The sequence below is a fragment of the Alosa sapidissima genome, chromosome 16 (assembly GCF_018492685.1).
Source record: "Alosa sapidissima isolate fAloSap1 chromosome 16, fAloSap1.pri, whole genome shotgun sequence".
Lineage (NCBI taxonomy): Eukaryota > Metazoa > Chordata > Actinopteri > Clupeiformes > Clupeidae > Alosa > Alosa sapidissima.
In genome coordinates, this window is record NC_055972.1 from 1,306,085 (window position 1) to 1,313,584 (window position 7,500).

A 7,500-nucleotide genomic window follows, 5' to 3' on the forward strand; every position below is an offset into this window, starting at 1 on the left:
ACAGCTATGGTTCTATCACTTTCCACAGGTGTATAGAATAAGCACCTAGAATAGCTTATTAATGCAGACTGCGTGGTGCTTGATTATAGCCTAGGCTACCTACTGTGTGAAGGGACCTGATGAAACCCATCATGGGTTTCATTCATGGCATGAATAACGTTAGCTACTTGTTGATGGCCATAACGTTACAGCTTCTACCGTTTTAGTTAAAGCTAACAAATATGCTCCTGTTTTTATTTGAACAAATGTTTAACGTTGTACACCGCTTGTTTGTGTATCAAATAGGCCATGGCTACGTTTTCATTCTACGCTCCTGATTCTTACGTAGCCTAAGTAAACACTACCACGGTATGCTATAGTTCGTCTATTGATGGGTTTCATCAGGTCCCTTTTCACAGGTGTAGCCTATACAATCAAGCACCTACATGTAGATTATGAATGCATTGGTGCTTTATTAATACTCCTGTGTAAAGGGACCGTATGAAAGCCATGAATAGGCTACTGTTAGGAAATGGACCATACGACTAAAGTCTTGTTAAAACACACTACATAAATTAAGCTATAATGTTTGTGTTGTCAACATAGGCTACAATGTTGACTTGGCCTACTCATTTCTGCATTGTTCTGGTCTATAAATTAAAGTGTAGCCTGGAACGTGAATCAAGCTTTCCCGTTGTAGTACATCGTAATCTGTAGGAAAAAATGTGGCTGACAGACCTAGCAAGCTGTTTAAGTTATAGCAGTTGGTTATCAAGATACTTAGTATCAGAATGATCCGTCCTTACTCATATGATTATCGACAGCAAAAACAAACACTTTGCCTGCAAAGTTTTCTAAGCTGTTTACATTTTATATTTTTAAAAAATATGATTAGCCATCACCTATACTAAAACTGAAAATAAAACACAGAATTCTCTTTTGTTTGCAATTTAATATTATAGGCTAGTATTTAACTACCAGTAGCTTGATGGTGCAACACTTGTATTGTAGGCCTACTCTACCTTTTTTTTATTGTCCTAGAATTGTTGAGAGAATTGTTTAAAAAGCTTAAACTGTTTACCATGTTAGTCGTTAGGTTATAATGTGTCAGCCTAATGTAATGTAACAACTTCACGTAAATACCTTAGCAGAGGTGGAAAAAGTATGAAAATATTGTACTCAAGTAAAAGTACCAATACCTTGATGAAATATTACTCAAGTACAAGTTAAAATACCGATCTGAAAATGTACTCAAGTAAAAGTAAAAAGTAGTTCATTTAAAATGTACTTTAAGTAAAAGTTACTTAGTTACTTTTTTTTGGGGGGGTGGGTACCAGAACAACCAGTTTTACCAGAGACTTTCTAATGAGGAGATACAGCACTCAAAAAATCCTCCATAGTAATGCATGGGGTTAGTTTGTAACAGTTGTCTACACATATCACAACCCTTCCGCGGCAAAACGTTGACATGTGAATACATTGAGCCAATCATGTGGTGTGTTGTAAAATACATTGAGCCAATCATGTGGTGTGCTGTGAAGACATCGTGCCAATCATCTGTTGTGATCTCGCTGCTGGAGCAAGATTGGTGTCGTGAAGCCTTACGCACACGCATTTCTGCCGAAATAGATGTACGATAAGTGCCCAAAAAGTGTTGCAATATGGCCGCCGAGGGGGGGGAGGAGGAGGGAGGAGGAGAGTGGGAAGTGGGAAGTATAGGGCAGGGAAGTTTAGGCTAATTAGCCTACTGGGGAAAAAAAAAAAAAAAAAGTGTTTAATACTTATTTCCGCCATATATTTATTTTACCTGAATATTTTAACTTCCAAATTAAATGTAAAAATGAATGTCAGACGAAATGTAAAGTTTGACTGACTGGATTCATAAGGTAGTCTCTTTTGTTTATTTAGTTGAGCATCTCGTGATCCATCTCCATCACTTTCAGAAAGACTGCATGGCGCCAGCTTGATTCATGTTCTGTTGTAGGCTACATGCTGATCATTATCACTAGGCTAGTGGTTGGGCGCGATTTTTTTTTTCTCTCCCTTTCTGTTTTCGTTAGTCTTAATTTTTTTTTTTACTCAAGTAACGGATGGGATTTTTGATGTAGCGAAGTACAATACTTCACTCAAAAAGTAATCAAGTAAAATTTAAAATACCGATTTTATAAACTACTTAAAAAATACAAAATACACAGAAAAACTACTCAATACAGTAACGTGAGTAAATGTATTTAGTTACTTTCCACCTCTGTACCTTAGTTGTATTGAACAATTGTACAATTGCAGACATTCCTTTTTTTTTTGTATAACTGTTCAACTTTTTGCTTTTGCCTTTTAGGCTCCAGACCAGACCAGACCAGTGGTGATGATCGTGTATGACATTACGTGTGTGCCTGTCTGTGTGCACACCTGTCAACCATACATCTCTGACAATGTTGCTAGCAACATACTAACATACATTCTTACAAACATGTGACCATATCTCATCTGTGCACATACCATTTAACCATACTGAGACTTATCTGAGATCTACACTGAGACATTCTGAAAACTATATTGTTGTGTGAGGACTATACTCACTAACTATATGGAACATGTATAATCATATTTTTCAACCATTCATACCTTTAAATCATACCTGTGTTGTGACATCTGTGAAACTTAGCTGTGCTGTTAGACCTCTGTTTTTAGACCTGAGCTGTGCTGTGTGAAAAATAAGATTCTAACCTAAGTTCTGTCTAAAACTGATCATCTGAAGGGCTGACTCTTTTATTCTTCAGTGTATATATCACCATCAAATTTGACCTAATACCATTAACTGAGACCTCTAGCTGTTGCTGCTAGTTCAGAATTAAAACTGATAAATAGATAGATAAGATAGAAGTTCTGTAAGAATGCAAATTCAGTAGACATCTGGTTTCTCCCTGATCATTATTGGTTAACTTTAGTGTGTTCTGAGTATCATTCTGCTGTTTCTGCAGTACTGTATTAAAACAAAGATTGATTAATGTTGAATTAACAATTATTTGTACTGACTGTCATATACTCTAAGCTAACATCTAACCAAGTAAGTGGTTTTCAAGAATGCTGTAAGTCTACATGTATGTAATCTGAATAATCATACTGTAAGTCTACATGTATGTAATCTGAATAATCATACAGTAAGTCTACATGTATGTAATCTGAATAATCATCCTGTAAGTCTACATGTATGTAATCTGAATAATCATACTGTAAGTCTACATGTTGTAATCTGAATAATCATCCTGTAAGTCTACATGTATGTAATCTGAATAATCATCCTGTAAGTCTACATGTATGTAATCTGAATAATCATACTGTATGTAATCTGAATAATCATACTGTAAGTCTACATGTATGTAATCTGAATAATCATACTGTATGTAATCTGAATAATCATACTGTAAGTCTACATGTATGTAATCTGAATAATCATCCTGTAAGTCTACATGTATGTAATCTGAATAATCATACTGTAAGTCTACATGTATGTAATCTGAATAATCATACTGTAAGTCTACATGTATGTAATCTGAATAATCATCCTGTAAGTCGACATGTATGTAATCTGAATAATCATACTGTATGTAATCTGAATAATCATACTGTAAGTCTACATGTATGTAATCTGAATAATCATACTGTATGTAATCTGAATAATCATACAGTAAGTCTACATGTATGTAATCTGAATAATCATACTGTAAGTCTACATGTATGTAATCTGAATAATCATTATGTAATCTGAATAATCATACTGTAAGTCTACATGTATGTAATCTGAATAATCATACAGTAAGTCTACATGTATGTAATCTGAATAATCATCCTGTAAGTCTACATGTATGTAATCTGAATAATCATACTGTAAGTCTACATGTTGTAATCTGAATAATCATCCTGTAAGTCTACATGTATGTAATCTGAATAATCATACTGTAAGTCTACATGTATGTAATCTGAATAATCATCCTGTAAGTCTACATGTATGTAATCTGAATAATCATACTGTAAGTCTACATGTATGTAATCTGAATAATCATCCTGTAAGTCTACATGTATGTAATCTGAATAATCATACTGTATGTAATCTGAATAGTCATACTGTAAGTCTACATGTATGTAATCTGAATAGTCATACTGTAAGTCTACATGTATGTAATCTGAATAATCATCCTGTAAGTCTACATGTATGTAATCTGAATAATCATACTGTAAGTCTACATGTATGTAATCTGAATAATCATCCTGTAAGTCTACATGTATGTAATCTGAATAATCATACTGTAAGTCTACATGTATGTAATCTGAATAATCATCCTGTAAGTCTACATGTATGTAATCTGAATAATCATACTGTATGTAATCTGAATAATCATACTGTAAGTCTACATGTATGTAATCTGAATAATCATACTGTATGTAATCTGAATAATCATACTGTAAGTCTACATGTATGTAATCTGAATAATCATCCTGTAAGTCTACATGTATGTAATCTGAATAATCATACTGTAAGTCTACATGTATGTAATCTGAATAATCATCCTGTAAGTCTACATGTATGTAATCTGAATAATCATACTGTATGTAATCTGAATAGTCATACTGTAAGTCTACATGTATGTAATCTGAATAATCATCCTGTAAGTCTACATGTATGTAATCTGAATAATCATACTGTATGTAATCTGAATAATCATACTGTAAGTCTACATGTATGTAATCTGAATAGTCATACTGTAAGTCTACATGTATGTAATCTGAATAATCATCCTGTAAGTCTACATGTATGTAATCTGAATAATCATACTGTAAGTCTACATGTATGTAATCTGAATAATCATCCTGTAAGTCTACATGTATGTAATCTGAATAATCATACTGTATGTAATCTGAATAATCATACTGTAAGTCTACATGTATGTAATCTAAATAATCATACTGTATGTAATCTGAATAATCATACTGTAAGTCTACATGTATGTAATCTGAATAATCATACCGTAAGTCTACATGTATGTAATCTGAATAATCATACCGTAAGTCTACATGTATGTAATCTGAATAGTCATACCGTAAGTCTACATGTATGTAATCTGAATAGTCATCCTGTAAGTCTACATGTATGTAATCTGAATAGTCATCCTGTAAGTCTACATGTATGTAATCTGAATAGTCTACATGTATGTAATCTGAATAGTCATGCTGTAAGTCTACATGTATGTAATCTGAATAGTCTACATGTATGTAATCTGAATAGTCATGCTGTAAGTCTACATGTATGTAATCTGAATAGTCTACATGTATGTAATCTGAATAGTCATCCTGTAAGTCTACATGTATGTAATCTGAATAGTCTACATGTATGTAATCTGAATAGTCATCCTGTAAGTCTACATGTATGTAATCTGAATAGTCTACATGTATGTAATCTGAATAGTCATCCTGTAAGTCTACATGTATGTAATCTGAATAGTCTACATGTATGTAATCTGAATAGTCATCCTGTAAGTCTACATGTATGTAATCTGAATAGTCTACATGTATGTAATCTGAATAGTCTACATGTATGTAATCTGAATAGTCATCCTGTAAGTCTACATGTATGTAATCTGAATAGTCTACATGTATGTAATCTGAATAGTCATGCTGTAAGTCTACATGTATGTAATCTGAATAATCATACTGTAAGTCTACATGTATGTAATCTGAATAATCATCCTGTAAGTCTACATGTATGTAATCTGAATAATCATACTGTAAGTCTACATGTATGTAATCTGAATAATCATCCTGTAAGTCTACATGTATGTAATCTGAATAATCATACTGTATGTAATCTGAATAATCATACTGTAAGTCTACATGTATGTAATCTGAATAATCATACTGTATGTAATCTGAATAATCATACTGTAAGTCTACATGTATGTAATCTGAATAATCATCCTGTAAGTCTACATGTATGTAATCTGAATAATCATACTGTAAGTCTACATGTATGTAATCTGAATAATCATCCTGTAAGTCTACATGTATGTAATCTGAATAATCATACTGTATGTAATCTGAATAGTCATACTGTAAGTCTACATGTATGTAATCTGAATAATCATCCTGTAAGTCTACATGTATGTAATCTGAATAATCATACTGTATGTAATCTGAATAATCATACTGTAAGTCTACATGTATGTAATCTGAATAGTCATACTGTAAGTCTACATGTATGTAATCTGAATAATCATCCTGTAAGTCTACATGTATGTAATCTGAATAATCATACTGTAAGTCTACATGTATGTAATCTGAATAATCATCCTGTAAGTCTACATGTATGTAATCTGAATAATCATACTGTATGTAATCTGAATAATCATACTGTAAGTCTACATGTATGTAATCTAAATAATCATACTGTATGTAATCTGAATAATCATACTGTAAGTCTACATGTATGTAATCTGAATAATCATACCGTAAGTCTACATGTATGTAATCTGAATAATCATACCGTAAGTCTACATGTATGTAATCTGAATAGTCATACCGTAAGTCTACATGTATGTAATCTGAATAGTCATCCTGTAAGTCTACATGTATGTAATCTGAATAGTCATCCTGTAAGTCTACATGTATGTAATCTGAATAGTCTACATGTATGTAATCTGAATAGTCATGCTGTAAGTCTACATGTATGTAATCTGAATAGTCTACATGTATGTAATCTGAATAGTCATGCTGTAAGTCTACATGTATGTAATCTGAATAGTCTACATGTATGTAATCTGAATAGTCATCCTGTAAGTCTACATGTATGTAATCTGAATAGTCTACATGTATGTAATCTGAATAGTCATCCTGTAAGTCTACATGTATGTAATCTGAATAGTCTACATGTATGTAATCTGAATAGTCATCCTGTAAGTCTACATGTATGTAATCTGAATAGTCTACATGTATGTAATCTGAATAGTCATCCTGTAAGTCTACATGTATGTAATCTGAATAGTCTACATGTATGTAATCTGAATAGTCTACATGTATGTAATCTGAATAGTCATCCTGTAAGTCTACATGTATGTAATCTGAATAGTCTACATGTAAGTCATCTGAATAGTCATACTGTATGTCACAGCAGTTTTCTGCATTTACATGCTAATTCCCTGGAATGACATTTTCTAGTTTCCTACATGCTGATCCTTTAAACTGACTGCGCCGCTCTGAACTTTCCTGCCAGACGTAAACCGCTACATCTCGGCTCTGGCATTGCCTAAACTCATCGTGTGGGAAATCATATTATCTGTCAATATTGGTCTTTGAAATAAGGGATATTTGTTCAGTAATAGTAGCCTACATTTTGTAAGATTTATAGAGAAACCGAGGGGAAGTTAAATTAGAAATTAGAATCGTTGGAAATTGAAAACACATACAAAAAAAAAGATTCGGGGCTTGAGTCCCCGAAGCCACCCCCTCGCTCCGCCAATGGTGTGTGTG

The 7,500-nt window shown here is 32.9% G+C and overlaps 1 protein-coding gene and 1 long non-coding RNA gene across 3 annotated transcripts in view; one reads left to right on the plus strand and one right to left on the minus strand.

Annotated features, from left to right (window-relative positions):
* Positions 1-652, plus strand: part of LOC121685928 — a 2,356-nt gene extending 1,704 nt beyond the window's left edge. Inside the window, exon 3 of the long non-coding RNA XR_006023477.1 lies at positions 560-652. This is a non-coding gene — a long non-coding RNA (uncharacterized LOC121685928). The remainder of the gene's footprint in view (positions 1-559) is intronic.
* The window catches only part of LOC121685926 (transient receptor potential channel pyrexia-like), a 32,377-nt gene that overhangs the window by 22,324 nt on the left and 2,553 nt on the right, over positions 1-7,500 (minus strand). The window lies entirely within an intron of this gene.